General features: G+C 36.6%; 1 pseudogene across 1 annotated transcript; it reads right to left on the reverse strand.

Annotated features, from left to right (window-relative positions):
- Positions 1 to 5,455: 5,455 nt before the first annotated feature.
- On the reverse strand, positions 5,456 to 6,642 carry LOC123847480 (periphilin-1-like; annotated as a pseudogene). The gene has a single exon (XR_010408746.1). The product of XR_010408746.1 is annotated as a periphilin-1-like (transcript).
- Between the last annotated feature and the right edge of the window lie 996 nt (positions 6,643 to 7,638).

A 7,638-nucleotide genomic window follows, 5' to 3' on the forward strand; every position in this document is an offset into this window, starting at 1 on the left:
CTGCAACTTAAGAAAGGGACAGCTCACTGGGCATCAACTAGATCTGGGCAAAAGTTGGGAGCTGGAACCATCTTTACTTTACTTGATGTTATCTCTCATAGTTTATGTGGTTGTCAGTGGGATCCTCATTTGGAGCTGTTGCTGGGACACCAACATATGGATTTCCCATGTGGCTGTTTGGCTTTTGCATAGTATGGTGGCCATAATTCAAAGATGACCATCCAAAGAATAAAGAAAGTGTCAGTGAAATCTACATGTCCTAGCAGTTTTTATGACCTAGCAGATATCATGCATCATCATTTCCACCTCATACTATTGGTTTAAATTGAGTTGTTTAGGCCAGCTCATATTTAAAGGAGGATGGTTAGATTCCTTCCCATGAAAAGCTGATCAAAGAATATGCAGATGTGTTTTAAATCCAACACAGATACTTTGAATTTTTTAAGACCATAAACTCTGTTTAACCTAGTATTGTCTGATTTTCTTGCTCTTCTTGCTCATGGGTTTCTCTGAGATGACACTAATTAACATCTTGAAGATACTATTCTAAAAAAAAAAAAATCCTCTTGAGGGAGCTCTTCCTTCAAGTACATAGTATGACTGAGTTTATTTGAGCAGCAGGAGCTTAATGAATGGGATTAGAGTGAACTGCAGTGTATTTCTAAGAAAAACTTAGTCATACAAAAGTCTAAAACTATGCTCACATTTTGCCCATTCTGTAAAGAAATAATGTTACCTTTTTCTTTTACCCTTCTTCCTTAATTTGGTGCTCATCCATCTTTTTGCCATTAGTAAACATTTAATATGTTTGAGCAAAGTGGACACAGACACATACACCACTAACAATGTGGTCTTTAAATAGAAAATAAGATCTATTGAGTAAAACTTACAGCAGAGAAGCTTTAAATCATTCACACGTCTTCCAATCTCTCATTATTTTGTAAATAGATATGTTTAGGCCGGATACACTGGCTTGGATACACTAACACAGAGGACTACGGAAGAGAGATCACACCTTGGGTAATATTTTACATCTTTATATGAAAAGGAAGAAAAGGCACCTAGAACCTAGACTTGACTGTTTCACAAGTTACTATTTTAAAATATGATAGTTAGCCTGGGACATTTACCCACTAAGCATTTTTTTTTTAAGATTTTATTTATTTATTTGACAGAGAGAGACACAGCGAGAGAGGGAACACAAGCAGGGGGAGTGGGAGGAGGAGAAGCAAGCTTCCCACTGAGCAGGGAGCCCAATGTGGGTCTCAATCCCAGGATCCTGGGATCATGACCTGAGCCAAAGGCAGATGCTTAATGACTGAGCCACCCAGGCGCCCCTCATGAAGCATTTTTTAACTCTCCCAGGAAGAGGTACCTTCCTCCTTTGTGTTCCCATAATATTTTGAATAGTTTCCTATCTCTTCAAAGCCCTTTTCCTCATCTACTCTTATTCCCATCTTTATCTTCACATCTATACTGGCTTTTTTTTTTCCCCAACATAAATCTATCTCTGCCATATTTAAATGAAAATGAAATATCTAGAATATGCATTTTCTGCTTACCATTAAACTCTTCTGCTTACAAAGTAACGTATATTTTGCAGATTATTATGTTGAATTCATTACAATAATAAATTTTCTTTACCATTCCATTGAAACTCCTCCTCCCAGGTCACTGAAAGTGTCCTACTTAGGAAATGTAGAGGCTACTTTCAAACTCTTGATCATCTGTCTTTTCTCTTGCATTTGACATGGTTGACCACACATTTCTTCTCTTCTTCTGCTTTCTATTAATGTTTAGCTATCTCCAATCTCCCAAAGTGAATATATAGTATTTCCAAAATCTGTGCTGTTTTTGAAATTTCATATGTCAGGAAATTATGTTTTCATGCTTTTGGTTTTTCCAAGAATAGCTCCTAAAAACTTGGAGTCTTTCTTGATACCTCCTTTCTCTCACCTACCATTTCCATCAAGAATAATCAATCCTTTATCTATACTGTGTCTTAAGTTCTTTTTTTTCTTAATACTTTCCCTTTATTAAGTCAGGGCATCACTATTTTTTTCCCCTCTGGATTATTAATAAAGACTGCTTCTAATATCTCACTTCCTTCTGTTAAGCACTCTTTAAACTATTCACCCAATTGTTACTAGAGGGAAAATCTTTACTTGCTGAAAATCACTCACTGTCTACAGCCATATTGACAAACCTGCCATTTCCAAAACTCCATAATCTCTTTTTCTTCTCTGTTTTACATGATGCCCCATCTACTGCGATTGCTTTTCTTCCCCTCCTTTACCTGATAAACTCCCTGCCCTTGATGTCTCGGCTTAAAAATCACGTGCTCTGAGAATTCTCCCTTATATCACTCACTTCTATTTTATTAAGATGCCTTGATAATATGGCTCTAGATTATCTTCTTGAGATGTTTCAAGTATTTATTTCATGGATTCCTTGTAAATGGATTCCATGTTTCTTATTTTCCTAACCATAGAGCCCAAAATGTATTTGCTTAGTGAAGGAATATGGTAAAACAGTGAACTGTCATATTCTAATGTAACTATTTGTTCATAAGTTCTCCTCACTTAATCAAATTTAATGTACAAGAACCATATTTTGTTTATTTATAATCCCAGTACACAGAGCATAATGTGCAGTTTTTAAAATATATTGAATAAATGACAAGTGGAGAGGTGGCAACTTGGAGAATAAACAACTCTGAAATGAATGCCATTAATAATATTTTCTTTTATATTTAAATTTGGATAGGTAAGATCAAGAGGATGCTAGCATAGCATTCGTCCTGTAAAAATGCAAAAAAGTCTTTATTTCTTTTTTTCAAATTTTAATTGCAGTATAGTTAACATACAGTGTTATGTTAGTTTTAGGTGTACATATAGTGATTCAACAATTCCATACATCACCCAGTGCTCAACATGACAAGGGCATTCCTTAATCCCCATCACCTATTTCACCCATACCATATGGTATTTGTCTTTCTCTGACTGACTTATAACTTAGCATAATACTCTTTAGTTCCATCCATGTTATTGAAAATGGCAAAATTTCATTCTTTTTTATGGCTGAATGATATTCCATTGCATTTATATACCACATCTTCTTTATTAACCTGTTGATGGACACATGGGATGCTTTCATAATTTGACTATTGTAAATAATTCCACTATAAACATAGGGGTGCATGTATTCCTTTGAATTAGAGTTTTTGTATTTTGGGGGTAAATACCCAATAGTGTGATTATTGGATCATAGGGTAGTTCCATTTTTAACTTTTTGGGGAACCTCCATACTGTTTTCTAGTGGCTGCAGCAATTTGCTTTCCCATCAAAAGTGCAAGAGTGTTCCTTTTCCTCTACATCCTCACCAACACTTGTTGTTTCTTGTGTTTTTGATTTTAGCCATTCTGACAGGTGTGAGGTGATATCTCATGTGGTTTTGATTTGCATTTCCCTGATGATGAGTGATGTTGAGCATATTTTCATGTGCCTGTTGGCCAATTGGACATCTTCTTTAGAGAAATGTCTGTCCATGTCTTCTGCCATTTTTAATTGGATTATTTGTTTTTGGATGTTGAGTTTTATAAGCTCTTTATATATTTTGGACACTAAACCTTTATTGGATATGTTATTTGGAAGAATCTTCTCCCATTCTGTAGGCTGCCTTTTAATTTTGTTGATTGTTTCTTTTGCTGTGCAAAGCTTTTTATTTTGATGTAGTCCCAATAGTTTATTTTTGCTTCTTTTCCCCCTTGTCTCATGAGACCTATTTAGAAAAATGTTGCTATGGTCAATGTCAGAGACCTTACTGCCTGTGCTCTTTTCTAGGATTTTTATGATTTTTGGTCTCACATTTAGGTCTTTAATCAATTTTGAGATTTTTTTTGTGTATGGTATAAGAAAGTAGTCCAGTTTCATTCCTTTACGTGTTGCTGTCCAGTTTTCCCAACACCATTTGTTGAAGAGACTTTCTTTGTCTCATTGGGTATTATTTCCTGCTGTATCCAAGATTAACTGACCATATAATTGTGGGTTTATTTCTGAGTTTTCTATTCTGTTCTATCGATCTATTTGTCTGTTTTTGTGCCAGAACCATACTGTTTTAATTACTACAGCCTTGTAATTTAACTTGAAATTTGGAATTGTGATACCTCCAGCTTTACTATTCTTTCTTCTTTTAATATCTTGAGGAAATATTATTAATTTCATTCCTTTGCATACCTATTTAATTGGTTCACTTTTTCTATATTATGTTTGCAATTTCACAGTGGATTTTCCAAGAAATCACAGGAAATCTGTCTTTGGGTTTAGCTCACGTAACAAAGTTCTTCATTATGATATCTCAAAAAGAATGAAAGAATAAACAAATCAGTGTAAGTCTGAATAAAATGGTAATACAGTAACTTTTTCTAATCAAACACTTGCCTCTGAAAAAGCATACTAAATGTTTAATGTGAAATTTGCTAGGTTATTTTAGGTACTATAATGTAAGGCTCACTAAAATTCAAAATGGGAGGCACCTGGGTGGCTCAGTCATTAAGCATCTGCCTCCAGCTCAGGTTATGATCCCAGGGTCCTGGGATCGAGACCCACATTGGGCTCCCTGCTCAGTGGGAAGACTGCTTCTCCCTCTCCCACTCCCCCCTGCTTATGTTCCCTCTCTCGCTGTGTCTCTCTCTGTCAAATAAATAAATAAAATCTTAAAAGAAAAATAAAAAATAAAACTCAAAATGGGTCTATCCCTAAAACTATTTTACTTTGTTAAAAATGATATTAAAATGCTGTTTTTTAAAAACGCTATTAATGACGTCCCATTTTATTAAAAATGTTATTTATTGGGTGCCTGGGTGGCTCAGTTGGTTAAGCGACTGCCTTCGGCTCAGGTCATGATCCTGGAGTCCCAGGATCGAGTCCCGCATCGGGCTCCCTGCTGGGCAGGGAGTCTGCTTCTCCCTCTGCCCCTCCCCCCTCTCATGTGCTCTCTCTCATTCTCTCTCTCTCAAATAAATAAATAAAATCTTTTAAAAAAATGAGAAAGAGATCAACTTTAGTACTGCCTGTAAACTGAGAAGAATATGGAAAGAAGGGGTATAATTCCTTGTACTTTTGCTTTGGTGGTAGAGTTTATGGTTTAGGTAAAGACGTAACTCAGCATTATGCCTGCTCTTTTCCTTTATTTTATTTCACTTTACTGTACTTTTATTTATTTGTAAATAGGTGACAGCAATACAAGAAGTGTCTAGCCTTTCTGGAGTGTAAATTTTGATTAATTAAAATATCTTAGACTATATTAGATGTTTACTTGACATTGGAAATGTAGTCGACTATCAAAGTATTTCTCTTCATCACAAAAATTCCATATATTAAGGATTTACACAATCCAGGAAAAAAACAAAAAACAAAACCCTAGAAACATTTTTGTTGCCTGAGCAAGTAATTTTCTAAAAAGGCTCTCCAAAATCTTGACTAGAGGTGTCATACTCTGCAATGAAATGCTTGAGTTCTTCAACACACCTCTCACCTATTTCATGTAAATTCTTTCTCAATGCAAACTGTATAGACTTTTCTAATGAAGGATCTTTTTCAATCAGCATTTTCACAACCATCCCAAAAGTTTCACAGTCTTGTCGGTAAACCTGTCCAATCTCTTTCGGTTTTGATGCTACTGCTTTAGAGAGACTGCTTAGTTGACTGTCTTCAAATAATTCTATGCCATCTGTTGCATTTGACTCAGGTTCCTCTCCCTGCTCAATAAACAATGGTGCTGTGGATCCTGTCTCATACTCAATTTCAGGTAAGTTACACTCATCTGCCTTCTCTAGCTTTTCAGCAGCGCACTTGCTTGCAAACTCAGCGTTCCTTTTTAGTTAGCCTACTGGGTTTGTCTAACATCTTTGATGGAGGAACTGCTGAAGAACATGAGGGTGAGGTGTCTCTTGATGTTTTCAAAGACTGAACAGGTCTCTCTTTACCTCTTTCTGGATTTCCTTCATTCTGCCGTTTGTAGGAGGCACCAGCACAGACGGACTTTCTATGTTGAGCTTGATGGAAAGAGTACATTTTGCTTCTTTCTGGAGAGTAGCTTTTGCTACTGACACGAGCCAGACCTGCTGTGTGGAGAATCCATTCGACCTACAGGTAATTATCTGAAAAAAAGGAGTATCTCTTTTATGAGGAGACCGGTTTCTCATGTAATGGGAAGAATAGAAACTTTTTCTTCTAAAGCCATCTCTCATGTCCCTGTACTCAGGCTGTCGACTTGCAGAATGATCATCTCTTGTCCACCTATAGCCAGATTCATCTCCTCTGTGAGGTGGACCACTTCTTCGATCATGAGAAAAACTGTGGCCCTTGTCATATTCTTGGTAATCAACATGACTGTAATATCTATTGTAGCTTCCTTCACCAGGTCTGTCTAGCAGTGATGGTTTCTTTGGCACAATATTAACTACTCTATGGTAGCCATCACTGGGGTGATTTTGAGGAGGTACTCGTTCTCTTGGAAGTCTTTCATAGTCGTATCGTCCTTCAGACCACATTTCATCCCTTCTGTAAGCCATTGAGTCCTTTCAGGAATCAAATTTAAAGTTTTCAACAATCTCCGACTCTGGGCTGCGGGGAGACCCCATAAATGATTCCCTGTACATCTTTACGGAGACCAAGTGGAATGCCATTTCTTAAAAGAGCCCTTTCTAGATAAGGAAGGGAGAAGAATTTATCCTAAAGCTCCCTGCTAAAACCGGCCTTCCATTGGTCAATGTCCCCATGGACATAATGCACCTACATATTATATATCAAAACTTCTCCAGCCTGTCATTAGGCAAGCCAAGTCCTCTGTGGGCCCATTCTGGCTGGTGCGCTGATGCAATGGACTTGCCTTGTCAATCAGTCTTGCCAATATGGGGTTCTTCAACTGGTAGCAGCTGCAGCAGCAGCAGTGACCTGGCTTCTTGGTCATTTTGAGCTTGTTTAGGACCATAACAGAAAATATTTAGGTTCTTATTAGGTCCAGGCTGAAATACTATAACTTTTTCTCATTCAGCTTCTCCTCATGCTCAATTTCAAACCAAAGTTTGACTAAGATATTCCAAAGATGTGAATGGTATGACCTCATCCAAATGATAAGCAGATATTTAAGTTTCATAACTATGATATGCAGTCCAAGAGTTCTTAACAGGCAAAACATTCACTAGTCTAAATTTCTAAGACAATTTGGCTTCTACAAGTGTTAAGTTGTATTAGTTGATCAATTTCATAGCCGTAGTCACTAAATGTTCATTTTGTGGATTCATCTTAAGGAATTATTTGCCTACTGAGGGAATATCCTTTCTAACCCAAGATTGGCTCTTCATAGAAGAAGCAATACAAAGTAAATTGCTAAATATTCTGGAAAGTATTAGGCAAGTGTAATTACAATTGTTTGAAACAGAGGGTTTGCTAACTATCTTTAATTACTGACATAACTTAAGTGGTAAGTATTGAGGAGGCAGCCACCATGTACCCAAACTAACATACTTTCATAACTTGTTTAGCTGTTGAATCCAATGAAGTATAAGCTCCATTAAGACAAAGAATGGCTCTATTTTATTCACCCATTATATAGTAGGTCCCTAAAACATATTTA

This window comes from Mirounga angustirostris, unplaced genomic scaffold (genome assembly GCF_029215605.1).
Source record: "Mirounga angustirostris isolate CCGP_5_RB_7025 unplaced genomic scaffold, mMirAng1.0.hap1 SCAF_2, whole genome shotgun sequence".
Taxonomy (NCBI): Eukaryota; Metazoa; Chordata; class Mammalia; order Carnivora; family Phocidae; genus Mirounga; species Mirounga angustirostris.